The following is a 27843-nucleotide window of genomic DNA, read 5'->3' on the forward strand; positions in this document are numbered from 1 at the left end:
CCCAATCAAACTTGTGAGAAAGTTATATGGTGCCTAGTGGAAAACCCCAAATTGGTTTTACAGAGATTATCTTATGACCCATAAACAATTATTTTCGTTTCAGACTTTAAAAGAAAATCACAACAGAAGCTCTACCAGTAGAACTTCATAAATAACGTCTAACTGGGACCAGTATTTGGTAACCCCTCAACTGTACAACTGCATGCCACCATCTGAACTGTCCACACACATCCCATATACTCTAGAGGTGTCCTTTGTTTTAGGTGCTACCAATTGTGAAATTTCAAAATGGAAGGTTTTTCCAAATTCAGGAGCAGACTGAATATATTTATGAAAATAACTATACTTCATAAGAAAAGTTACAGGTCCATTCATTTCAACTTCACTTTCTATGAAGTGCAAATGAGCTTTAATGAAATATATTAAGTACAGCCTCCCAGGTTTTCTTAAACCAGGACCCTACTTCCCTGGAGCTATAAATATACTTCCTGTCATCAATAGCAATGGCTGTAGCAACCTCTCTGTTCAAAAGAACTAAAAATACATTTTTGTACATATCCTCTCTTCTGCTACCCACCCACCATTCCAAGAGGAACTGACAGAGGGAAATGCAGAGCTGTGTAAAGTTAAGCTGAGAGCAATGCAGAGACTGTAATTTTCCTTTAAAAAATAAAAAAAGGCTACCTTCAATTGAATACTGTCTAGGGGAGGTATTAATCAGCTATTACAGGGTCAGAGTAAATTTTAAAGTTTTTGGAGAAGCTATTCCTGATCACAAGTTATATTTACTGTTATTTGGGGACCAGTGCCATTCCGTTAAACCATGTTAGAAATTCATGCATATTGGAACTATGCAAAGTAAGAATTTTCTGTATATAAAAGTGACTCATGGAACTAGATGGGGGTGCTCAGCCAGCACTTTCAGTGGGGCTGGGGTCAATGAGATAGCCCTCATGCTCACGAGACTGTTACCCACAATGGGGCTGGAGTAAAAAAAGACGGAAAGCTAGATTCTAAATGTCAGAGAAAGGAGGTACAAATTCAGAAAGGGGAAACACTAGAAAAAATCCTGTGGTACTGAAACAGAACTAAACATATCAGAGTGAAATCATGGCTTTCAATATTTATAGGCATATATCGATGTTTGTGTATGTTTTGTATATACATGTGTATGTATATGTATAAATTATTACAAACCCTCCAACCACAAACCCCAGCATCTGTGTTTCACTTCCTGCCCAACAGGGAAAATTTCCACCTAACAACTTCCCACCACCACGATGATAAAGGCCCTCATCCATATTTTCCCCTCATGCCTTCTGCCTTCTGACCCTAGTGCTTCTCCCATGTGGCCCTGCATAGCATGGTGCCTCCTGCATCTGAGGAACTATGAGTAATAAACTTCCTTCAGTGGCATTGACTTCTTCATGCCATCACTCAGTCGTACTTATAAATTAAATCCCAGGTATATTTTAAAACAATATCCTACCTCTGGACTCTAATAGAGCCTAAGAGCAATGATACCCCAGAAGAAAAGAACATATCTGGTATTCAGATCTTGTTTTCTAAATATAGCCCCTAATAAAAGGTCTGAACCAGAGTTCCTTGATGAAATGGTTGATTCCACAACTGGGGCAGTGAAAGTACAAGATGAGCATGGAAAATCTCACTGTGCAAAAAAGTTAAGAAAAGTAAGTGATCAAAGAATGATGGGGACATGAAAAAAGGGCCCAGGAGCCAGCTTGAAAGAGTGCCTATGGCCAAATTTGGGACAATTCGAGCATCAAAATAAATGATAAATGAATAACACAGGAATCCAGGAGTTCATGCTAATATGTTTAAATGATTTTAAAAAAGAAAAAAGGGACCACTTGGTGGTCCAGTGGTTAAGACTCCGCACTTTGGGACTTCCCAGGTGGCGCAGTGGTTAAGAATCTGCCTGCCAGTGCAGGGGACATGGGTTCAATCCCTGGTCCGGGAAGATCCCACATGCCGCAGAGCAACTAAGCCCGTGTGCCAGAACTACTGAGGCTGAGCTCTAGAGCCTGCGAGCCACAACTACTGAACCTGTGTGGCACAACTACTGAAGCCCATGCGCCTAGAGCTTGTGCTCTGCAATAAGTCACCGCAACGAGAAGCCACCACACCTCAATGAAGAGTAGCCCCAGCTCGCTGCAACTAGAGAAAGCCCATGCGCAGCAGTGAAGACCCAAAGCAGTCAAAAATAAATAAACAAATTTATTACAAAAAAAAAAAAAAAAAAAACAGGCTCCACACTTCCACTGCAGGGCGCACGGGTTCGATCCCTGGTCAGGGAACTAACATCCTGCATGCCACGTGGCATGGCAAATATATAAATAAATAAATACATAAATAAATACAAAGAAAAAAAGGGGGAGAGAAAGCTTTTTCTTAAGTGAAATGCCAAATGATGAATGCAGAAGGAATGATGAAATTTTAAAAATTTTACCATCTGGTAACCACTGTAGTAATAACTGACTCAGGCACAAATCATCAATAGATGCTACAACTAGCAGGTAAAAAGTTGATGAGAAATGAACTATTCATATAGCCTCAAAGTATCATCTCACAAAATGTATAACGTTTACTTACTAGGAAGTGCAAAACACTTCCGAACTAACTTTAACTGAAGAGACACGAAAACTAAATGCAATGTATGGTCCTGGATGGTCTCTGAATTAGAAATATGAGGGAAAGGAAGAGGTTTTTCTGCTTTTGTTTTTGGAGGGGGGAGTGGGTTTTTGTTATCTTTTGGGTTTTTTGTTTGTTTGTTTTTACTGTAAAGAACATAACTGGAAGATCAGCGAAATCTGAGTGGTGTCTGTGAATTAGCAATATTATATCAATATTTATTTCCTGATATTAATGAGTGTGCTGTGGTTCAACAGAAGAGTATCCTTGTTTTGAGGATATACATACTGATTAAGAGGTTACAGAGCCTTCTGTCTGCAATTTACTTCTCAAATGATTCAGAAAAACTGTATAGCTACATGGATATAGTGACAAAGATAAAGCAATTATGGTAAAATGTTAACAATTTACCATTAACAATGTGTAATCTCAGTGAAGAATATACTTGGCCAAACAGCAAATAAATACTAATTTCCAAAGGACTAAAATCATATAGCCCGTATTCTTTAACTACAATGCAATTAAATCTATAAGCCAATATTAAAAAACCTCACAGTTGAAAATTAAAAGACACACTTATAAATAACCCATGGATCAAAGAATAAAACCACAATGGAAATTAGGAAATAGTCTGAACTGTTACTGAAGAAATTCCAACCAAAATATTAGTAATCTGATGCCATCAATGTATAAGATAAAAAGATAATATGGTACACACCATGACCAAATTGTGTTTCATTTAAAAGCTACCTTTCTAATTAATGAAAGGTAGTTGCCAGGGGCTAGAGGGAGGTAGAAACAGGAACGTCCTGTTTAAGAGTTCCACTTGGGGATGGTGAAAAAGTCCTGGAGATGGATGGCGGTGATGATATCACAACAATCAATATGAATGTACACTGAACTGTATGCTTAAAAATAGTAAAAATGGTAAATTTTGTTACGTATTTTTTTAAAATTATTTATTTATTTATTTATTTTTTAAAGGCAAATCCATTTATTCATCATTTTTGGCTGCATTGGGTCTTTGTTGCTGCACACAGGCTTTCTCTAGTTGTGGTAAGTGGGGGTTACTCTTCGTTGTGGTGCACAGGCTTCTTATTGTGGTGGCTTCTCTTGTTATGGAGCACAGGCTCTAGGCACACGGGCTTCAGTAGTTGCAGCACACGGGCTCAGTAGTTGTGGCGCGTGGGCTCTAGAGCGCAGGCGCAGTAGTTGTGGCACACAGGCTTAGTTGCTCCACGGCATGTGGGATCTTCCTGGAGCATCGCTCAAACCCGTGTCCCCTGCATTGGCAGGCAGATTCTTAACCACTGCACCACCAGGGAAGTCCTGTTATGTATATTTTACAATAAAAATTATATAAAATGAGCCCAAAAGAATAAAACAGCATTTTCTCATGGAAATTGATTAATGTAATTTATTATACTGACAGATTAAAGAAATAGCATATGAATACCAATAGATGCAGAAAAAGCATGGGATATAATTCAACATTCGCTCATTAAAAACTCTTTGCAACAAGGAATGGAGGGGAACTTCCTTAATCTGATAAATGGTGTCTACAGCCCTAAGATCACACGGTAGGATTCAACAGACTCCTGCCAGATCAGATAACACTGCACAGAATATAAAACCTTGCACCCTTCTTTTAAAATTCTACTACAATTATTTGAAATGTAAAAGACAGAAAAAGTAGTTATCTCTTCTGTGCTGATAAATATTGTTTTGATGTCAAGAACAATTACCTTAACAGAAAAGCGATTCTTCTAAGCTACTAACAGCAAAAAATGGCTTCAGATCAACAACTTTAAAATCAAAATGAGGGACTTCCCTGGTGGTCCAGTGGCTAAGACTCCACGTTCCCAATGCAGGGGTCCCGGATTCGATCCCTGGTCAGGGAACTAGATCCCACATGACGCAACTAAGACCCGGCACAGCCAAATAAATAAATAAATATATTTTTAAATAATAAATAAAATCAAAATCATTTTGAGCAGGAAGTTAATATCCAACAATTTTTTAAAATAGTACAATTCTGTTTTCTAGAGTAACCTTTTCCAAAAGAGTTGTCCTTATTAGAGGACTCAGCAGAAAACTACGCTCTTTGAAATTTGGCAGATTAGTGATATCTTTCTATAGCTAAAATGAATAACCAGGTACTACAACTTTGACATTTTTTTCAGACTAAACTCATTCAAGTCATGTTCTCTTCAACTGAGAAGGTTGGAGCCTGGTCTATCCATTCATTTGTGCCTTAGAGCAGGTGAACTCTTTCCTGATAACCATCTCAGTCCTGCCTGCAGTTGCTCCATGTAAACAGAGATGGAGTCACCACCTATTCAAGGCACCACTGCTGTCTTCAGCCTTCTTTATTTTCAAAGTAAGTTGGATGTGTCACTAATCAGCAATTGTACTCGTGATTTCAAAGTATTTTCCTAATTCAACAAAATTCAATTATGAGAAATGATGAGTAGAAAACTGCCTCTTATTTGGGCAACTGTGGACTCAGCTTAGAATAAGCAAAGCTGTAATCACTACTGCAGGATTTCTCAAATTTGAGAGATACAAATTACCTTTTAAAGGAAACAAAATTTTTAACACACCTTCAATGCTAATTAAAAAATTTTTATTAATGAATAAACGTAACACTGTGCTATTATACAGCTATAAAACCAAAACAAACTTATATAAAAATATAAAACCAGTAAGATTCAAATTAACAATATTAATAGATAACAATCGATTTAATGCTGAAATTAAATCACTAGTCACAACATGGCTATTGCATCACCTACTACAACAGTTTTCTTTTTTTTTTAAGCTTGGCATGCCTAAACACATACGTCATATAATACTAATTCTCCCATCACTCTCCCATTCAAACAACTGCAAACAAGTTGCCCAGCGTGCCCAGCACTACTTGGCCTTCCACTGACTGGTCCCACAAACTACTTACTTACAAATAAAGACATAGATAACCAATGATCCTAAACACACACACAAACATGGGCACTGAAATTGTGTGGCAATACTCAGTTACAAGGTGGGCAGTCATTCATATGCTTATAGTTCAGGTTACTGAAATTTTAAAAACTATTAGAGTCTACTCAGAGAAATTTCTCTTCAAAATATATCCAAGGACCCCCATTTGAGATACTGCATTACAGTATGACTGTAGAGGTTCTATTGAAAACATTCACCATATCACACAATATCCCATTTAAGAGGAAAATGCCTCAAACCACAGTGCCAGGAAAGGCTGTTTCTCACTACTGATGATGGTTTCTATCTTGTAAGTCAAGTGAATCTCTTGGAACCTTCGGCTAATATAACTTGAGAGCTCAGTATACAGTCTTCTTTAAATAACTGCATAGAATCTAATGGACTGCGCTACCATAATCAAGCACACACTATAAAAATCAAACATTACAAAAGAAAATACGCTGAATAGAAGGTATCCTTCCCACCAGGCATCCAGTTCCCCACTCCCCAGTGATCATTATTACTGACCAGCTTCTTTGGTGTCTTTCTGGAGAACTCCTAAATGCACTCTCTCTAGAAACACACACACAATGGTATTATATTTGTATCAGTAAATTACTTCAAATTCTCCTTAGAATGAGCTAGGCCATGAGTATTTCCTTCACTGGTCCTAATATTTTAGAAATTACACTCGTTTTTTGTTTGGTTTTTTTTAGTTGTTTTTTGTTTTGTTTTGTTTTTATTGATTTTGGCTGTGCTGGGTCTTAGTTGCGGCATGCAGGATCTTCGTTGTGGCACTCGGGATCTTCGTCGCAGCATGCAAACTCTTAGTTGCAGCATGCGTGTGGGATCTAGTTCCCCGACCAGGGATCAAACCCAGGCCCCCTGCATTGGGAGCACGGAGTCTTACCCACTGGACCACCAGGGAAGTCCCAAAATTACAGTGTATTAGAATTAAATAATTTTAGGGATAGAAGGATGTTAAACCATCAAGTCCCTTATCACTTTACAGAGGAAGAAACTGTGACCGGGAAAGACTTGCCTAAAGTCTCAAGGCTAATTAGTACTACCAGAAATAGAACTCAGGTCTGCTTACTCCAAACCCTTTCTTTATCCAAGGTGTACTCAAATTTCTTTACATTTTCCACAGTCATCAGGTGATTAATTTGTCTTAACCGTGTGAAATTAGAAGCAAGAAGTTCCCCTTGTAACAGAGTTTTTCTCAGGGGATGAACGACTGATTATTTGCAATTAAGTCTGTTTAGTCACCATCGATACACAGATCTGTCTGCACCAAACACAGCAACATATTGGGTTGGCCAAAAACTTCATTCAATTTTTTTCCCTCAGATGGCTCTGGTAGGGCTTAGTTGTCTTTAACTTCAATTGAAACAATTTTGTCAGACTGTATTGTGACAGCTATCATATCAGCATGCATTTAAAAACAAAACTTATCAAAATTGGTGATTTCTCTGTAGCCATTTTAGTATTGAAGATGGAAGAAAAAAAGCAACATTTTCGGCATATTATGCTTTCTTATTTCAAGAAAGGGAAAAACGTAACTGAAACGCAAAAAAAGGTTTGTTCAGTATATGGAGAGGGTGCTGTGACTGATCAAACATATCAAAAGTGGTTTGTGAAGTTTCATGCTAGAGATTTCTCCCTGGACGATGCTCCACGGTCAGGTAGACCAGTTGAAGTTGATAGCGATCAAATCGAGACATTAATTGAGAACAATCAATGTTATACCATGCGGGAGATAGCCGACATACTCAAAATATCCAAATCAAGTGCTGAAAACCATTTGCACCAGCTTGGTTATGTGAATCGCTTTGATATTTGGGTTCCACACAAGTTAAGGAAAAAAACCTTCTTGACCCAATTTCCACAGGTGATTCTCTACTGAAATGTAATGAAAATGTTCCGTTTTTAAAACAAATTGTGACGGGCGATGAAACGTAGATATTGTACAATAAAGTGGAACGGAAGACATCGTGGGGCAAGCGAAATGAACCACCACCAACCACACCAAAGGCCAGTCTTCATCCAAAGAAGGTGATGTTGTGTATACGGTGAGATTGGAAGGGAGTCGTCTATTATGAGCTCCTTCCAGAAAACCAAACGATTAATTCCAACAAGTACTGCTCCCAATTAGACCAGCTGAAAGCAGCACTTGATGAAAAGTGTCGGGAATTAGTTAACAGAAAACGCATAATCTTCTATCAAGATAATGCAAGACCGCATGTTTCTTTGATGACCAGGCAAAAACTGTTACAGCTTGGCTGGGAAGTTTTGATTCAACCGCTTTATTCACCAGACATTGCACCTTCAGATTTCCATTTATTTTGTTATCTATAAAATTCTCTTAATGGAAAAAATTTCAGTTCCCTGGAAGACTGTAAAAGGCACCTGGAACAGTTCTTTGCTCAAAAAGATAAAATGTTTTGGGAAGATGGAATTATGACGTTGCTTGAAAAATGGCAGAAGGTAGTGGAACAAAACAGTGAATAAAAAGTAAACAACTTTACTGTTCAATAAAGTTCGTGGTGAAAATGAAAAAATGTGTCTTCTATTTTTACTTAAAAACCGAATGAACTTTTCGGCCAACCCAATAATCGATCATCCCTAACATTCTTGGTAATTTCCAAGAAACAAAGTTGAAATCTAGGGTAGCTACACAGCCCTTTGAATCATCAAAAGAAAAAGAAATGTTATATTACAGAGCCCCCAGATTTTGGTATCGATACCTGTTCATCAGCAAACATGTCTGTTTACTATATGCCTAGCACTTGGCTCAATGTTGAACATCAATGTATTGAACACCTAATGGAATTAATAGACATGCTCAATACATAATTGTCCTCAATAAACTAACAGGAAATTAAGACATGAAAATGAGTAATTAAAATACATTGTGATCGGAACTTCCCTGGTGGCTCAGTGGATAACACTCTGCACTCGCAATGCAAGGCGCCCGGGTTCGATCTCTGGTTAGGGAACTAGATCCCACACGCATGCTGCAACTAAGAGTTCACATGCCACAACTAAGGAGCCCACGTGCCAAAACTAAGGAGCCCAAGTGCTGCAACTAAGACCCCGTACAACCAAATAAGTAAATAAATATTTTTTTAAAAAACCAAAAAACATTGTGATCAATACTGTATTTGTTATACCAACCCTAAAAGGAGGAAAAAACAATTCCTAGGAGAATTCAGGAGACTTCCATAAGTGGGTGATACTTCAGCAGGGTCTAGAAGACTATGTAGTAGTGCGGTTACTTAAGTTTTTGTTTATTTAATGAATTCAGTTTCAAAGAGAAAGATAAACTAAATCATATAGGTACAGTCTTTGGCAATTACAGTGAAGGTTGCAAACTGGTAGCACACTGTGTTATAAAAATACTGAATATGAACTCTTTAGATAGGCCATGGAAACTCCAGTATGACATATGACCCAAGAGATCTACTTCTCTCATTCATATAAGCTGCCCAGCTTCCAAAGACATATTTGAGTTTGCATCCCCCGACAAACTTAATGCCAAAGATAAGGGAGATGGAAAGAAGAGAGTAGAAGAAAAAGACATCTTAAAAACCTTCTGAGTTTTCAAGCCATTACATGGGCTTACAGTTTCTTGTTTAAAGGTATTTTCCAGTTTTGGAATCAGAAAACTTACAAAACTAGGAAACGAACAGGAAAAAGAAGGAAATAATAAAAAGACAGCTTTAGATGCTGAGTGAGGTTAGGCTCACTGAAGAACTAAGGGAACTCACCTGCTGCCACCAAACTCAAAGTGCAAGTAATATGAATCCATGCCTCAGCAAAATTACATATTACTATACATCCTGGACCACCAAGATCCTTCTAAAACCATTAATCTGCATGTGTCAGTGTATGGATTATTATATAAGTGTCTGGATTATCACATAATATGATTAAGTGACTTGATAGAAATAGCACAAGGATCTATACCTAGATCAGAATTGAGACAGTCAGTAAGGTAATGCTCATTGGAGGAACTGATCCCTACCTAAGAAATTATAATGCAAGGTAAAAAAGAGGGAGATGGGCAGTCCAAAAGACAGAGGGTCTGAAAGAGCACAGCACAGTCAAGGATATGGGGAAAAGGTAAGGCTAAAGGGTTAAGAGGGGTTGGTCACAAAAACTTGCTCTGATAAGGAGTCTGGATTTTACCCAGAGGATTTTAAACTGGGGAGTGCTATGATTAGATAGGGAAGTCAAAAAGATCACTCTTGGCAGCAGTGTGATACATGACGTAGAATAAGGAAATAATAATGGGTAGACAACTAGGGAATCTGCAGCAGTCATCTAAATGAGAAGAAACCAGAACTAAGGGACAGAAGAGGTGGGGGAAAGCAGGCAAATTTGAGAAATATTAAAGGTAAAACAGATGGGAATGCAACACCAACCAGAAGAACAGTGTCATCCAAATTTCTGGTTTGGGTTACAGGGTTTTGTCATTCATCAAGACAGAGAATACAAAAGTAACACATTTAAAGGGAAGATGAGGTCAGTTCTGAGCCTGTTACAGGTGCCTGGGAAACAGTCCAGTGAAGATTACCAGTAGGTTGCTGGCTATCATCCAGCGCGAGGACGAATTTTCTCCTACTTAGCAAGGAGCTGGCAGCCGAAACCCTGGGCATAGGCATATGCTTCCAGGAACAATGCGTAGGATGAAACACAAGAGGGCTAAGGATGTACTCTTTGGTAAGTCAAAGAGTGGTCACCGAAGAGAGGCCTAAGGGAACTGAGGAGTGGCCAGAAAGGTAGAGAAAAACCAAGAAAGTGTGTCACAGAACTCCGGGGAAGATGGTTCAGGAAGCAAATGTTGTACGGTTTATCCCATTTACTCAATTCTTCTCCCTCTCTCTTCCCTCTCCCATCCTTGCCACATTTTCCCCCATTGAAACCCCAGGAAGATAAAAGTTACTCTGTGATCAATTATGCAGCTACACTGTATCCTGACCAACTACTACAGAGGAAAAACAAAATCAAGGTCATTATAATATTTCCTAACATTTACTGAAAGTTTACTACATGCTAAGAACTCTGCTAAGCACTTGGGGTGAACGATCTAATCCTTAAAACAAACATGCAGTAAAAGAGTACTACTGTTGAACCCATTTATTAGGTGAGGAAACAGTCTCAGAAGGGTTAAGTATTAATACTTTGTCCATGTTCACAAAGCATGGCAGGTATGGGATATGAACTCTAGTCACTTCCAACTCCCCAAATTAAAATAACTATAAAGCCTGACAAGGAAAATACGAAAGAAATACAAAATCCAATCTGGGGACTTTCCTGGCAGTCCAGCGGTTAAGACTCCATGCTTCCAGTGCAGGCAGTATGGGTTGAATCCCTGGTCGGGGAACTACGATTTCCACATGCCATGCAACGTGGCCAGGGGGCGGAGGGGGGAGGAACTAATCTGATTCAAGGACTGGCAGTGTTTGACAGACTGACAGTATAAATGTATTTTAAATATCTAAGAAAATTTAATTCACTAACAAAGGGGTATGAAGGAATTTAATCAGTTAAGCTTGAATTAACATTAATTAAAGAGCAAGTGAAAGTTACTGTTCTTATTTCTATGTATAAATTACAATGCTTACAAGTACAATAACAAGACTAAAGAAAAACTAGGTTTTTAAATTTGCCACTTAAATAAATTGAACATTAATTTGAAACCCAAGTAATTTTTAGTCCTTTTCATGAACAAAAGCCCCACTCAGACATTACAAAACACACATAACTGAACTGCTCTGTTAACCACTACTTGCTCTACAACAGCATTCTTCAAAGTAGAACTTCTGAAAGCTAAGTGCAAGTGAATAAGCAGGAAATGTTAGTTGAAATGTCAAACTTAAGTAACTCTCACAGTATACGGGCATGACGCTTTCTGGAAGGTTTCACAAGTACTGTTCATAGTGCCTAGGGATGCCTCTGAGAAGGGGAACTTGGAAGATGAGGGAGAGAGAATTACCTTTTACGTATATTTTTAGTACTAACATCTGAATATTTTAACATGTACATGTATCATTCAAATGCATACATGATTTTAAATGAAGCAAATTTAAAAATATACACACTGGGGCTTCCCTGGTGGCGCAGTGGTTGAGAGACCGCCTGCCGATGCAGGGGACACGGGTTCATGCCCTGGTCCGGGAAGATCCCACATGCCGAAGAGCGGCTAGGCCCGTGAGCCATGGCCGCTGCACCTGCGCGTCCAGAGCCTGTGCTCCACAACGGGAGAGGCCACAACAGTGAGAGGCCCACGTACCACAAAAAAAAAAAATTTTTTAAATAAAAAATAAAATAAAAATATACACATTGATTAAAAAACATAAAGCCATTATTTTTTCCATTTTCTAAAAAGATGCTTTCTCAAATTTACCTTCTCCTTCCCACCACAGTCAGCCACTATTGAGAATCACTGCCTCAGAGCTTCACAACTGCTACCAACAGCACTATTGCTAACTGGGTATGAACTATAGGAAGAAAAGGATCTTCTATCACTTCCACCAACTAGTAGCAAGATCCTGGGCAAGGCTAACTCCCCAGAATGGAGAAACAGAGAAACACCAGTTGGAAGTCACTGTATATTCAGCCCCTGTTAACAAAGCAAGCAGGTCCAGGTGGGAAGCAAGGTGCGCTGGAGAGCAGTGGTCTCACAGACAGCAGCAGAAGCACTGATTCAGGAACTGGCCGCATTCCTTGAAAGGTGGGTAAAGCATTCAAATCAATTGAGGCATGGAAAGGGGCACCAGAACAGAAGCATTCCTGTGAAAGCTCTCCCCCACACTTCCCCACCTTTCCTTTTAGAGGAACACTGGAAGTCCTGGAACTATTCTATATACTGATGTACTGCTGATACACCAAATGGAAGACATTCTCTTTATTAATGGGGTATTACTAATGCGTTTATAATACTGCATTAAGCCACCTGTCAACCAGTGTTTGAAAACTAATTGATGGTTATTTGTCAATCAATATTTGAGAACTCTTGAACAATTTATAGCAGCCGGGTTTTAACTTCTCCCCACACACAAAAGCTCAGTTCACTTTCAAAAAGCCAAAAATGTGGAACCCTACTAATGCTTCTACTGCTTAAATCATGCTTATCCACAAATTTCCATTCCCCTATGCCTAGCCAGTCCAGAACACCATCAACCCTGGCCAAATATGCTCTAACAATCATGAAACTAGTCTCTATGCTCTGTCCAGTTCATTCTCCACAGTAATGACAATCAAATTTTTTGACTGCACACCAGTCAATCAATCAACACGCACATCCCCAACATGTGTTCACCAATAAATATGATAAAGATACTAATATATATAAATACTACAAAAAACAGTCATTCATTTCCAAATGTAATAATGATTGTAATAATGGTTTTTATATGGGAAAATATAAAAACCATTACTGCTATCACTAAGATGTTAATATCAACCTTGTTTTAAAAATATTTAGTGTGATCCATATGATCAAATATTTATTATGCTTGAAAAATCTCATTTTAATACTTTGTGACAAAGCAATCTGAAAGCCTGGTTTCAAATCAATACTTGGTTTTAATGGTTATCATAGTCCAAAAGAAATATGGGTCCAAAAGGAAGAAGCACTACGGTTGTGCTTACTAAAGAGTGGTATTTCTTTTTCCAACCCCATCCAATTATACAAACATTTCCCTTCAAATTTGGCTAGCAAATGTCTATCTTCCCTTGAAAAGGAAACGACTCTTGAAATTACTCTTGAAAACTAGTCAGAAGATTTTACTTTTTAAATTTCTAACAAATGGATGTGAAACCCACTAAAACTAAGAGCAAGAGTAACTCTATAATAAACCCTTATATACCTATTATCCAGCTTCAATGATTATCAGTAATGGTAAATAACCTACAACCCTCAGACACAATGAATTATCTTAGAGCAAATTCCAGACATCCTATCATCTCATCCATAAATACTTCAGTACATATCTCCAAGGGAAAAGAGTTTTTTCTTTTAATATAACTATACTATTATCATATCTTTAAAAACTTAAAACAATAGTTTAAAAATCATTTAATATATTAAGTGGTATTCAAATTACTCCCAATTGTCTCATAAATACCTTTTTACAGTTAAATTGTATGACACAGGATCTAATCAAGGTCCACACATTACATTTAGTTAATATGTCTCAAGTCTTTTCTAACCTGTAATAGTTTCTCCACTTTTTTCCTTGCCATTTATTTGAAGTAACTGGGTTCATTTGTCCTACTGGATTTCTCACATTCTGAATTTTCTAATTACATTCTATAAGCTGATTGTTAGATCTAGATGCTTAATTAGAGTCAGGTTTGATTTGATTTTGGTAGGGAAAGACTATTTCATGAATGGTGTTATATTTTTCCTATTGTACCACATGAGAGGAACATAAAGTTTGGTTGTACCCATTTTAGAGATGTTATGACTGATTAGAAGATTGTCATTCTGATTCTTCTATTATAAAGTTCCCTACTGGTTTTAATTGCAACTGATGATCAATGTCTAGGTCTTTTATTTCATTAGATCATCTGGAAATTTTTTTAGAAATACATTTGGAGATGTTTATCAGGTAAGAAATTTATGCTTCCAAGTTTTTCATGTGTAAAAATATGAGAGTTTTTATAGATGCAACAAAATCACAATGAGCCCATGAGTCACTGGGGAAATGCAAATCAAAACTACAATGAACTATCACTTCATACCACTAAGATAGCTACAGTCAAAAAGACAGCATAACAGGGGACTTCCCTGGTGGCACAGGGGTTAAGAATCCTCCTGCCAATGCAGGGGACACAGGTTCAAGCCCTGGTCCGGGAAGATCCCACATGCCGCGGAGCAACTAAGCCTGTGAGCCACAACTACTGAGTCTGCGCTCTAGAGCCCGCGAGCCACAACTACTGAGCCCACATGCCGCAACTACTGAAGCCCACGTGCCTAGAGCCCGTGCTCCACAACAAGAGAAGCCACCGCAGTGAGAAGCCCGCGCGCCGCAAGGAAGAGTAGCCCCCAGTCGCCGCAACTAGAGAAAGCCCGCACACAGCAAAGAAGATCCAATGTAGCCAAAAATAAATATATAAAATAAATTAAAAAAAAAAAAGACAGCATAAATATTGGTGAGGATGTGAAGAAACTGGAACCCTTGTGCATTGCTGCTGGGAATGTAAAATGGCACAGGTGCTTTACAAAACAGTTTGGCAATTCCTCTAAAGTTAAACAGACCCATTTAACCCAGCAATTCCGCTCTATATCCAAGAGAAATGAAAACGTATGCCCGCACATGTACTTGTGCATGAATGCTCACAGCAGCATTAATCGTAATAGCCAAAAAGTGGAAACAACTCAAAAATTCACTAACTGATGGATAAACAATATATCTAAACAATGGATTATTTATTCAGCTATAAAAAGGAATGAATGAATTCATGCTACAACATGAATGAACTCCCCAAAACATTATGCTAATTAAAAGAAGTCAGTCAACAAAGGCCACATTTTATATGATTCCATTTATATAAAATGTCCAGAACAGGCAAATAGAAAGAGTAGGGGCTGCCAGAGGCTGGAGGGAGGGTGGAATGGGGAGTGAAGGTAATGGGTGCAGGGTTTCTCCTTGGTGTGATGAAAATGTTCTGAAATTAGATAATGGTGATGGTTGCACAACTCCACAAATACACTAAAAATCACTGATTGTACACTTTAAAAGGCTGAATTTTATAGTATGTAAATTATATCATGATAAAGCTTCTTTTTTAAATTACAAGGAAAATGTTATCCCATAGCATACTTGTAAGAAAAAAGACATTACTTTCTCATTCACTGTTAAAATAACATCTTTACTTGAAGAGACAGATTAAGGATATTAACTTCTCAAATATTAGCTAGATAGCCATTTATCACAGAAAAAGTAGGCTTTTTTTTTTTTGGTAGAAGTAAAATGTATAACATCAACAACTCCACCACAAGATAACCAACAAGATAACCTGCCTCAATAGTTCATGAAGAGGCAATGAACGCATTTCATTTTTCATTCAAGTGTATGTTCTGTTTACATTTAGACAATTATTCCATACAACATTGTTATGAAGGCAGTCATTTACTATTAAGAATGTTTTCTCCAGTATAACTTTCTCCAGTAGCTCACAAAAGAAGTGATTTTTCTTGGATTTCTTTTAATAAAGAGAATCTAGCAAATACTAAGGCATGCTAGAAGCTTCTATACTTTTAAAACTATGTAACAAACCTCCAACACTGAAAAATTTATTCTAATATTGCTTGTTCAAATCTTCAGCAACATTTACTACATCTTACAAGAGTATCTGCAAACAAAATTTAGTCTTAGTTTCTTGATATATTATTTTCCATACACTATATCAACCTTTTTGTGGGTGCAGGCAGTGCGGACAGGAGAACCTGCCAATGGTATGTGCCTTTTGTTCATTTATAAGAACAGAAAACCTTGAAATAGATACTTTAATCATTAGGCTAGTAAAATTATGTACAGCATCTGATTGAATAGCCTATGTCTTTTTTTCTTTTCTTTTTGGCTGCACCCCATGGCTTGGGGGGATCTTAGTTCCCCCACTAGGGATTGAACCTGGGCCACGGCAGTGAAAGCGCTGAGTCCTAACCACTGGACTGCCAGGGAACTCCCCAGGCTATGGCTTTAAACATCATTGGGGGAAAAAAAACATGCAGAGCTTCTCTTTATGCTCCAGATGCTTAGTTTTCAAATGTCTTGTTGTTAGTGATAGCCTCATATTTTACTATTTAATATCTCAGGTTCTATATAATCTTAAAACAAGATTCCTATAATGACAGAGGATGTAAGTCTATGTTTCAAACAGAGTTCTTGATACCTTCCAATGTAATACGAGCTGACTTATTTAATCTGACTTAATAGCTCACTGAGCGGGACTTCCCTGGTGGTCCAGTGGTTAAGACTCCAAGCTCCCAATGCAGGGAGCCCAGGTCTGATCCCTGGTCACAGAACTAGATCCCACATGCATGCTGCAAATAAGACTAGGTGCAGCCAAATAAATAAATAAATACTAAAAAAAAAAAAAAAACTGCTCACCAGAACTTCATAATAGGAGCTAGACAAGGGTCAGCTCTGCCATTTTGTTTGTTTCCTTGTGCTTGCGTTATTAATATTTTCTTCAATCACTGGTTTCTTTGCAGGGATCTTTTTAAGCCACTTGTTCATTTTGTGAAGGTTAGTTTAATGAAAGCTGAATAATATAGACTGTTATCAATATGTTGCAATACACTGAAAGTAAATGTATATATACAGGGATTTCCCTGCTGGTCCAGTGGCTAAGACTCTGCGCTCCCAATGCAGGGGGTCTGGTTCGATCCCTGGTAGATCCCACATTCTGCAACTAAGAGTTCACATGCCGCAACTAAAGATCCCACATGCCACAACAAAGATCTCTTGTGCCACAACTAAGACCCAGGTCAGACAAATAAACAAATAAATTTAAAAAAATTTTTAAATATATATACAAAATGTATATATACAGCTCTGCTTGCTTACTGCAGGACTCCCCTCTTACTTCTGGACAACCAAACACTGTTTGACCTACAGACCCAAGAAGATGCCAGTGACAGTCCCTAAATGTAACGTTTTATCATTGTTTAGATAAAAACAATAAAAAGTTCAGCATCCCAGCATCTTATCCACCTCACTTGGAAAACTACTGCTTTGGATTGCAGCCACAGTGAACTTTTCACAACTGCAAATCAGATCAGTTCACTCCTCTTTTAAATCCTTCAATGGCTTAGCCCTGCCTTCACGATAAAGTCCAAAATCCTTACGTGGTGTATAGGGCCCTCAACTCTGGCCCCTGCTTCTCTCTAGTCCAGTGGTTCTCAACCCTGGCTGCATATTAGAATCACCCAGGGAATTAAAACATACATATACATATATATATATATACGTAAGGTACCAATTCCTTCCTAGCTCAGGGTCTCTGTGTTGTTTAAACTGCAAGCATTGTTGAACTTCTCTGGTGCTCCCAAGACATCTTATTCTTCCCCTTTGATCACATCTAGAATTACCATCAGGTGATTAATGTCTGCCTTCTGCATTAGCCCATAAGGACAGACATCACAACCAAGTTACTGGAGTATCCAGTTATCTGGAGTATCCCTAACTACCAGCACAATGTCTGGTATTTTCTACTGAACAGCACCCAGTTTTCTATTTCATACCAGTATGATCTTATCCTAAATTTCCAAAATATTTCTGGCCTATCAACCATGTCTTTCTTCATAAAAAAGTTGACTTTAGCTACATAACACTTGGATATGATATAACACAGCACCGTTCTTCATTCAAAATCTAAATGAGCTACTAAAACTCATTTAGTAGCTCATTTAGATTTTTTCTAAAGTTTTTCTAAAGAAATGTAAATTAAACCTAACTCAAAGTACTATTACATTACATTTCTTTTAAATTAACAAAATCGAATATTAGGTTTTTTTAAATTTATTTTACTTTCGGCTGCGTTGGGTCTTCGTTGCTGCGTGTGGGCTTTCTCTAGTTGCAGCAAGCGGAGGCTACTCTTCATTACGGTGCACAGGCTTCTCACTGCGGTGGCTTCTCTTGTTGCGGAGCATGGGCTCTAGGCGCGCAGGCTTCAGTAGTTGTGGCACACGGCTCTCAGTAGTTATGGTGCACGGGCTTAGTTGCTCCACAGCATGTGGGATCTTCCCGGACCAGGGCTCGAACCCGTGTCCCCTGCATTGGCAGGCAGACTCTTAACAACTGCGCCACCAGGGAAGCCCAAATACTAAGTTTTGTTTGTAACAGCATTGGCTGTATTGTCAGGAAATAGGGCCACAAAAATTGCTGATGATGTTGTAAACTAGTTCAACCTTTCTAGAGAGCAATTCGGCACTGAAACCATATTCTGATGCAGTGAACCCATTTTAGGGGTAAGAGTGCAAGAAAATAATCCAAAAGAAGTATTTGAACAAGGGTACTCAGAAGTACCATTTATAATAGTAAAAAGGAGAGAGAAAAGGAAAATAAAAAACGATCGCACAAACTACAGCTATCAATGCATAGAATACTATTCTGTGATTTAAAATAATAAACAAAATGAGTAAATATAAAATATTTGATGTTATTCAAGAAAACAAAAATCATATGCTGTATTTACTTTACTCACCATGTACATATAAAAGGTTTTAACTATAAAAAAAAACTATGCCTATACACTGACACAAATGGATATGAATTTAAAGTAAATACAATTTCACATTTAATGGATTCTCTTTTCCACAGAGAATATACTAAAACAAATTTTAACACTGGGTTATTTGAGGGTTTGTTGCTCAATTGTATTGTTAGTGTTATATTATTGCTATTTTTGTTGTACTCAGACTCACTAAAAAAATTTCTTCAAATTTGTCATTTGGGAACATATTAGTTATTACATTAGAAGTAAAAAGACAAGATTGTATATTTGGCCAGATTCCTGCTTATAACTTAAGCTTCACCTGCACCTCATTTTTCCCACATGAAGGTGGAGAAAAACAATGCAACAATGTTTACAAACTGACTCTGAGAACCTCCAATGAAAGATGCTGGGCAAATACAAATATCAGAGCTGCTTAAAAAAATCACCACCACCCAGTGTTTTGCACAAGTCACTTTATCCTTCTGAGACTCAATGTCTCCTTCTGCAGATAGAAAGAAATAGGCTAGAATCACATGAGGGGAGGAGGTTAGGTGAGGGAAAAGCACCTGAAAAAGCAGTCTATCTGAAAAAGCATCCCAGGCTACCCTGATAAATACTCTGATGAAGATCTGTTTGAGGTCCATTCACATTTTTGCAAAGAGGATAAGTTAGTACAACCCCCTCCAAGGGGTGGTAATTTGGCTACATGTCTACAAATTTAAAATGCACACGTATCCTTTGACCCAGTAATTCCACTTCTAAAACTATACAATTCAGGGGCTTCCCAGGTGGCGCAGTGGTTGAGAATCTGCCTGCTAATGCAGGGGACACGGGTTCGAGCCCTGGTCTGGGAGGATCCCACATGCCACGGAGCAACTAGGCCCGTGAGCCACAACTACTGAGCCTGCGCGTCTGGAGCCTGTGCTCCACAACAAGAGAGGCTGCGATAGTGAGAGGCCCGCGCACCGCGATGAAGAGTGGCCCCCGCTTGCCACAACTAGAGAAAGCCCTCGCACAGAAACAAAGACCCAACACAGCCAAAAATAAATAAATAAAAAATATACAATTCAGGTAATTTTACACATGAGCTCTTAACAAAGTATGTAGAAGGATATTCATTATAATGTTGTAATAGAAAAACCTGGAAACAACTTAAATGTTGTTTGATCCAAAAACTAGTTACAAATAATAGTGCAGCCAAACAATGAAATAAGTAAAAGAATATCAATAAAATAAAAAGAATAAATAGCTCTATATGTACTAACATATAATGATTTCCTAAGTTAAGTAATGATTTTCCTACGTTAAGTAAAAAAGAGCAAGATATGGGAATTCCCTGGCAGTCCAGTGGCAAGGACTCCGTGCTTTCACTGCAGAGGGCCCAGGTTTGATTCCTGGTCAGGGAACTAAGATCCTACAAGCCAAGCCGAGCAGCAGTGAAAAAAAAGAAGAGCAAGATGTGACTGGTATGTACCATGGGGTAGGAGTACGGATAGGCAGATACATGTTTATACAGGAATAGTGTCTATGTAAAGCCACAGAAACTGGAAACTTCAACCATCTCTGGGGAGGTCAGGGTAGAAGGGAGGCATTTCTCTATACATACGCTTTCATACTGCTGGAATTTTTTCTCATAAGTATGACCTGTGCCCAAAACTCAGCAGTATTCTCTTTAGGCCTCACTCTGGGTCTAAGAGGCTATGATTCTGCCTCTGTGAAGCCTCACCATTGCCTCCTAAATTGGAAGGGTATTAACATCTGGCCCCATACTGCCCCTGAATGACCTTTCAAAAGCCTGGTGTGCCCAAGTCCCTGACCTCCTTTATCTTTTAGTTTTTTAATTTATTTTATTTTGTTTATTTTTATTTTTGGCTGCCTTGGATCTTTGTTGCTGTGTGCGGGATTTCTCTAGTTGCGGCGAGTGGGGGCTACTCTTCGTTGTGGTATGCGGGCTTCTCATTGCAGTGGCTTCTCTTGCTGTGGAGCACGGGCTCTAGGTGCGCCAACTTCAGTAGTTGCGGCACACAGGCTCAGTAGTTGTGGCTCGTAGGCTGTAGAGCACAGGCTCAGCAGTTTTGGTGCTTTACCCTCAAAGGTAAAGATGTGACTTCCTCACTTTTATTCTGTATGCCAAGCACTTCACCTGGCAAACAGAATACATGTGAACGTACTTCAGTCAGAGGACTGGCTTTTCTGGTTTCTGAATTTCACCTAGGTGGTAAATTAGTGTCTAAAAGGTACCCAGTGAACAGCCTCCTAGATTGTACCCTGCCTTACAGTACGCACATAGTCAGGCCACTTCAGGCAGGCAGAGGTGAAAAAGAGATGGTGGGGCTTTTAGCCTTTCAGAGACAGTCAAGCAGACTGAAGGCCAGTGGCATATGAGACCGGCCAGCTTCTGCCTGTTGATTACTTATGGGGGCTGGATGGGATGGACATGAAGAGATGGGGAATCAAGATACTAAAAGTCATAGGTGTGCACACCAAGCAGGAAACACTCAGGAAAGATTCTCTCAGGGGACTTCCCTGGTGGTGCAGTGGTTAAGAATCCGCCTGCCAATACAGGGGACACAGTTTCGATCCCTGGTCCGGGAACATCCCACATGCCACGGAGCAACTAAGCCCGTGCGCCACAACTACTGAGCTTGCGCTCTAGAGCCCGCGAGCCACAACTGCTGAGCCCGTACGCCGCAACTACTGAAACCCATGCACTCTAGGGCCCATGCTCCACAACAAGAAGGCACGGCAATGAGAAGCCCGTGCACCACAACAAAGAGTAGCCCCACCTGCTGCAACCAAAGAAAGCCCACGCACAGCAACGAAGACCCAACGCAGCCAAAAAAAAAAAAGATTCCACTGAATTAAAAAAAAAAAAGATTTTCTCAGGAAGTGGGTACCTGGAAGTAAACATAAGTGGAAGAGATGGGACAGGACCTGTAAGACAATCGGGAGGAAGAAACCTCTCAATATGGAAGATGAACAATTGAACAAGGCACAGCTCCTGCCCTCATCAAGCTTCTCAAATGAGAAGGGCTTTAAAGGAAGAGGTGGAGGTTGGTAGGTAAAGGTGGGGAGGAAAGAGGATCACACAAGCAAAAAAAGAGGCAGTCAAGCAATTCTGATTGGCCAGAGAGGGGGATGAAAGGAAGGAGAATTGAAGGATTCAGCTAAAAGTAAAAGAGTAAGTTGAAGCAAGACTGTCAAGTGCCCTGTAGGACCTGTTAAGGCATTTTGGGCTTCATTCACCCTATGGGAAAAGGAAAGCGAGGGAGTTTTAAGTAAACAAGTGACAGCATCAGATCTGTGTTTTGTAAAGGAGTGGCCAGGCAGGAAGATGTTCACCCATCTTCCACCACCAGTCCTCTCCTTGCCCACCATCTTCTGGTTCTAGAGCTGCCTTAATGGCAAGCAGGTGGCAAGAGAAGAGATCTTTCAGGAGATGTGACTGGTTCTAGAGCAGGGATCCCTACCCTGGGCAAAGGCTTCTGAAGGCATTCACCCTCCTAGAGAGGTCTTAAACATTCCTATTTTCCTGTCTTACAAACATCATTCACTGACCTCAAAAAAAAAACAAACAAACCCTCAACATTAGGCTCAGCTCTGCCATTATTATTTTTATCTTCAGGAAATACAATTAGGAACTAATTTTTCAAAAAACGGTATTCTTTGTGTTATTCACCAAAAGTAAAAAAAAAAAAAAAAAAAAGGAGGAGACCTGCATTCCCAATTGGCTCATTTTAAATTCTGGGCAGCTCTGAGCCCCTGCTTCCCTTCCTAAGCGGCCTCAACTGTAGGGAGTGGACGGTAAAGAGAGGGGCCCGGGGAAGAAAAGTTGGTCACTGTAAGAGCAAATTTTCTCGTGCCAGGAGTTTTCCTCTTTCTTCCCATTAAATGGACCTGAGCAAATTCTGTTCTCGCTGTCCAAATTTCTTCTTTCAGAATGAACTATGGCAGCGCCCCCGCCCGACCCCAGGAGGACACACGCAAAGTTCCTGGGCAGTAGAGAGGGGTCGGCGCCCGGGCCGGCGCGTTTCCGGGGACACCCCCCACCCCACCCCACCCACACAGACGGACAGCGTTTCCGGGGACACCCCCCACCACACACACACACACACACAGACAGCGCAAGGATGTGGGATCCCTGGAAAGCCGGATGGATCCGGCCCGGAAAAGAGGGATTTGGGATCGGGCCGGGGACCCCTCCCACCCGCTCCCGCGAGCCGCCCCCCCGCCTCCGGAGCCCGCCTGGGCGGCGGCAGCCGCGAACACTCACCGAGTCCGGCGTTGGGCGGGACCGCTGGGGACGAGGACGGCGGCTCCGCCTCTGTGCCGCGGCGGCGTCTCGGCCCGCCACACGCCCTCAGGGCCGCCGCCCGGCCCACGGCTCGGAGCCCCGCGGCGGCGGCGGCGGCCTCGCCTCCATGGCGAGGGGAAGCGGCTGAGGGGCAGCGGCTGAGGAGCTACCGGGCGGGCGGCGGTGATGGCGGCAGCAGCCTCGGGTCCGAGCTGGAACGCGCGCGCGCGTCTCTGTCAGCGCCGCACTCGCCGCAGCCTCGCTCCCGACCCGGCCTTGGCTGTAAAGAGCCTCCTCATTGGTGGTTCAGAGACGGGCGCTGGTTGGCCCAGACAGAACGGGCGTCTCCTGGCCCTCCTGGGTCCCGCCCTTGCGCGCCTCCGAGCGCTCTCTCGCCTGCCAGCCTGGGGCGTAAGGCCGGGTCTCACTGTCACCGTCTCACTGATGGCCTGGGAGATGTGCACCCCAAGGCAGCGCACATGGACCCTGGGAGCACCGGCCGACCGTGCACCAACACCGTCCGCCTCTCTACTGTCCCACCTCCCTGGATGTGGGCCTTCTTCCCAGTTTACAGATGCGGAAACTGAGGCCAAACACAAGTTACACCAATGTCTAGCGATCAGGGCGGCCTGGAACTCAAAAATCGTCTTTCCACTCCTGTCTCCAAACGGGTTCCCTCGAACTCCCCCCTCCCTTTTTCTAATTGGTGCAAGGTATTTAAAGGACGGAGGCTCTCAGTGGGGAGGGAGAGGAACCTGCAAAACCGCCAGAAGAGGCCTAGCACCGTGGCTGTGGTCTTCCATCAAGTCAACCTAGCCATCCCCACTCGAGCCCCAGCGAAATCTCCCCAGCTTTCCAGATGCGCATATCCGGGCCTGGCTTGCACCGAGCCGGGTAGAAACACGACACACGGTGCCCTGCGGTGGGGGTGTTTGCGATAGGCCTGGCGGGGAAGGGGAGGTTCAAAGCGCCGAAAGGACCGAGAGATGCGTCTCCCCCTGAGGCCAGGGACCGGGGACCGGGTGGGAGGTGCGGAACTCCTCCCCAGCTCACCCCGCCGCACGTGGCCACCTCAAAGCCATCGGTTGGTATGCCCGGCAACAGCGGGGTCCCAGGCTGCAGGACTTCAGGAATCGCTGAAGGCCGATTACACAGTCGTGGTGGGTGCCGGGTGAGACACTCCTCAGGTTGTAGTCCCCACGCAGGGTCCCACGGACGCACCGGGACCCGCACAGGGGGAGTGGCGGGGAGTCTGTAGGCTGGAGAAAGATTGTCCAGCAGTGTGCAAGCGGAGCTTGCTGGGAGACCCTTCATTCCTGACCCGCAGCCTGAGCTGCCTGGAGTTGGCGGTGGCGAGCCTCCCTCTCCCGTCCGTGGCCCGGAAGACAGTCCCACGTTCAACGCGCCCCATGGGAAGGGTCTGTGGCTGGTTGCAATCCATTTGCATGGCGGGGACATTTAGGCGAAGGAGCAGAAGCCCACATCAGTGACCACCTCCACTCCCCACTACCGCCTGCAGTTGGGGCGTCAATTTGGAACTCTATGCACCCCGCTGCCCCGATTTGTGGAATAAGCGTGTGCTGACCAGAGCCACGGACTGGGAATACCGGGTGCGGCGGGCGTCCTTCGGGGCATCCCCTCCCCAGCAGGGAAGTTCCTCCCTGAGTAGGAATTGTGTCTCCCACTCCCTCTCAGCAGGGCTGGCCCAAAAGTGTTGTGAAATGACCTAATCCTAGACGCCTCTGCCCGACAGACACTCCAGCCCAAAGACCCAGAGGCCACACACCCAGTCTCCTGTTAGAGCCCCAAGGGCGGCGAATGAGGGCAGGTCCTTATATATACCAACCACTTAGTTACCCAGAAAGTAGAAAAACTCCCTCTATCCACACACTGAACTGCCAAGGTGAAAAAGCCTGAACTCAAGGGTTTGGAAACCCTGAAAAATAATGACTGTGAGTGCTGGAGATACCTGGGTAGCTAGGATAGCAGTAGGCTAGAACTAATCTCCACCAGGCTTGCCCTACCTACATCTGACCTACACTACTATTTCTTAGTATGTTTCTTTTGGTTTATTTTTTTATTTATAGTTTTACTTATACTACCATAAAAGGGTTTCCCATGCTACTTATATTTCCTAACCTACATTAATATAAATGTATATTAAAATAAAAAGCATTCATCCTTGAGGTCATCTGAAGGATCCCCACCAGATCTGACTACACTTGGGAAAATGCTGTGGTTGGGTGTGGTAGTCAGAGAGCCCTGGGGTTCAAGCCTTACCACTGGCTGCTTGACCCGAGTCTCCCTCTGCTACTCTTCCTGGAACCTCCCAAGGCTGTACCGAGAATTACAGGCATGTGCAGTTTGGTAAGTAACCCATCCTCAGGAAATGCAGTTCCTTCTCTCCATGAGACAGCTGCATTGGGGTCAGAGCATTTGTGGTGTGTGTGCAGGGGTGACAGGACCTCACACCAAGGAGAGACAGGGCCTTGCATATTCCATCCTGGGGACCCTGAGAAGGAAATTGCAGTTTGGCGACCACACAGACCCTATTTGCAGTGGGAGAGGACAGAGTCCCATCCTCAGCTGCCCACCTGTGGAGACCTGCCCAAACTCCCCATCCTACCTGATGCCCAGGGTGTCCACAGCTCCACCCATCACCACAAGGCAAAGGGCTATCTTCCAAGAGGAGAGGAGAGGAGAGGAAAGGAACTGAAAGAGGGTGGGGAGGCAGTCTTCTGCTCCAGACCCTGCTTTAGTCCCAGCCCAAAGGAGCACACACCTAGCGGTAGGCACTTGTCAGCCACCCCACAGGTGCCCCAGAAGTCACAGGTTTCATGAGAGAAGGATTAGACTAGAAGGAGAACTGGAGGGTGTGAGTAAAGGACTCCTGTTTCTTTAGGCAAGTCACTTCCCCTTTCAGGGCCTCCTTTCCCCATCTAGTAAATGGACCAATGAGTCATTTGTTCAACAAATACTTATTAAGTGCTGCCGACCATGAGCTGGACACAGCAGGGAATAAGACAGAAAAGGTCTCTGCTCTCAGGAACTTACAGTCTAGATGGGGAGACAGACAATAAACAAGTGAACAAAAAAATTTCCTAAATGCTCTAATGAAAATAAAGCAAGGCAGTATGATACGAAGTTGAAGTAAATGAGAGCCAAGTGACTTCCCAGGCCATTCACTGTTCTATTCCCAAGGGTCATTTGCCGGAGTTTTGTACCTAGAAGAAACTGCAGCCCCCTCACCCTGAGAAGATGGCTTATAGGAGCCTTTGCCCCAACTCTCACTCCAGGGATATCCATGGATATCCTAAACCAGAAGAAATGTTTCCAAATTCTCTGCCCCCAGGCCCAAAATCCTGGTCCAAGGCTCAATCCTAGTTCCTTCCATTGGCCACGATGACCCTACCTGTGACTGTAGGCCCAGGCCTGCTGTGCAAATCGCTCAGGGTAGAGAAGGCATTTTACACTAATTACAGTTGAGCAACCAAGGATTTGAAAAATAAATCTTAGTTGTTTTTTTTTTAATTTTTTTGTGCAGCAAACTAGTTGTTTTTAATATATCACTATTTAGGGACTTCCCTGGCAGTCTAATGGTTAAGACTCCAGGCTTCCAATGCAGGGGTTGTGGGTTCGATCCCTGGTCAGGGAAGTAAGATCCCACATGCCACATGGCATGGTCAAAAATAAAATAAAATAAAATCACTGTAAGTGTATAAGTGAGTTTGTCAAAACTCAGCAAACGTACAATTAAAAGCTGAGCATTATATATATTTTGCCTGAAAAGAAAAAATTGCACACAAATAATGAACTCCGGTTAATGAAATGCATTCTTAAGTATTTAGAGGGAGGTACTATACCAATGACTGCAACTTACTTCGAAATGCATCAAAAATAAGATGGATTAATAAAATGGATAGAGGGATAGAGAGATGTATGCAAATTAAGCATAGTAAAATGTTAATGGTAGAATCCAGGTGGTGGGTATACAGGTGTTCACTGTAAATTCTTTCAACTTAGCTGTATGTTTTTAAGTTTTCAGGATAAAATGTTGGTGGGGGGAGATCAAAGTTTATCTTTACTAGAAGGTACACAAAACTGCTTTTAATTTTCAAACAAGTCTCCCCATGGACAATTCCAGTGCTTCTCCACATGCATACACACTTTTTATAAAGTTGTAATCACTGTTTGTATGTCATCGTTCTCACATATTTCTAAAACTTCACGTGTACAGTGCTTTTTTAAAATTAATTAATTAATTAATTATGGCTGCGCTGGGTCTTCGTTGCAACACAAGGGCTTCTCTAGTTGCAGCATGTGGGTCCTAGAGCGTGCTGGGCTCAGTAGTTGTGGCCCGCAGGATTAGTCAAAGCATGTGGGATCTTAGTTCCCCAACCAGGGATTGAACCTGGGCCCCCTGCACTAGGAGTGCCGAGTCTTAACCACGGGACCACGAGGGAAGTCCCTACGTGTACAGTGCTTAGAGTTTGTATATCATACGAGTAAATATGCTGTATGTTTGAGGACACAGGCTTTTATTGTGTACATTCTAAATGCACTGCCCAGGGCCCCCCTTCCAGAGAAAGAGGACTGGGTTGGATGGTTAAAACCCTTTTTCTAGTTAGAAAAGCTGGAGAAAGCATTTGTTAAAAGCACTGAAGGGAATTCCCTGGCGG

At 41.7% G+C, this 27843-nt stretch overlaps 1 protein-coding gene across 2 annotated transcripts in view; it reads right to left on the reverse strand.

The window, feature by feature from the left end:
* PTPRA (protein tyrosine phosphatase receptor type A) overlaps nucleotides 1–23425 on the reverse strand; it is a 183725-nt gene extending 160300 nt beyond the window's left edge. For both annotated transcript variants that reach the window (XM_030847501.3, XM_030847499.3), the window contains exon 1: nucleotides 23144–23425. The gene's annotated coding sequence lies outside the window, so the exon portion shown is untranslated. The remainder of the gene's footprint in view (nucleotides 1–23143) is intronic.
* Between the last annotated feature and the right edge of the window lie 4418 nt (nucleotides 23426–27843).

Source organism: Globicephala melas, chromosome 15, assembly GCF_963455315.2.
Source record: "Globicephala melas chromosome 15, mGloMel1.2, whole genome shotgun sequence".
NCBI lineage: Eukaryota > Metazoa > Chordata > Mammalia > Artiodactyla > Delphinidae > Globicephala > Globicephala melas.